Here is a 727-nt window from a genome sequence, read left to right on the forward strand (position 1 = left end):
TCACCTCTTCCATTGATGGGTTCTCAGGATAATAAGCTTCTTCTTCAGATGAAGCGTCCTTAGTACTGCTTGGTGCAGCTTGCATTCCAGACAAACTTTGAGAAATCATATTGACTTGCTGAGTCAATATTTTGTTCTGAGCCAATATGGTATTCAGAGTATCAATCTCAAGAACTCCTTTCTTCTGATTCGTCCCATTGTTCACAGGATTCCTTTCAGAAGTGTACATGAATTGGTTATTTGCAACCATTTCAATGAGTTCTTGAGCTTCTGCAGGCGTCTTCTTCAGATGAAGAGATCCTCCAGCAGAGCTGTCCAACGACATCTTGGACAGTTCAGACAGATCATCATAGAAGATACCTATGATGCTCCATTTAGAAAGCATGTCAGAAGGACACTTTCTGATCAATTATTTGTATCTTTCCCATGCTTCATAGAGGGATTCACCTTCCTTATGTCTGAAGGTTTGGACTTCCACTCTAAGCTTACTCAATTTTTGAGGTGGAAAGAACTTTGCCAAGAAGGCATTGACTAGCTTTTTCCAAGAATTCAGGCTTTCTTTAGGTTGTGAGTCCAACCATATCCTAGCTCTGTCTCTTACAGCAAAAGGGAATAGCATAAGTCTGTAGACCTCAGGGTCAACCCCATTGGTCTTGACAGTGTCACAGATTTGCAAGAATTCAGCTAAAAACTGATGAGGATCATCTAATGGAAGTCCATGAAACTT

General features: G+C 40.7%; 1 non-coding gene across 1 annotated transcript; it reads left to right on the forward strand.

Moving 5' to 3' along the window:
• The first annotated feature begins 379 nt into the window (after positions 1-379).
• On the forward strand, positions 380-487 carry LOC130943021 (small nucleolar RNA R71). The gene has a single exon (XR_009071560.1). It is a non-coding gene; the product is annotated as a small nucleolar RNA R71 (small nucleolar RNA).
• The last annotated feature ends 240 nt before the right edge of the window (positions 488-727 follow it).

The sequence above is a fragment of the Arachis stenosperma genome, chromosome 7 (assembly GCF_014773155.1).
Source record: "Arachis stenosperma cultivar V10309 chromosome 7, arast.V10309.gnm1.PFL2, whole genome shotgun sequence".
NCBI classification, from domain to species: domain Eukaryota; kingdom Viridiplantae; phylum Streptophyta; class Magnoliopsida; order Fabales; family Fabaceae; genus Arachis; species Arachis stenosperma.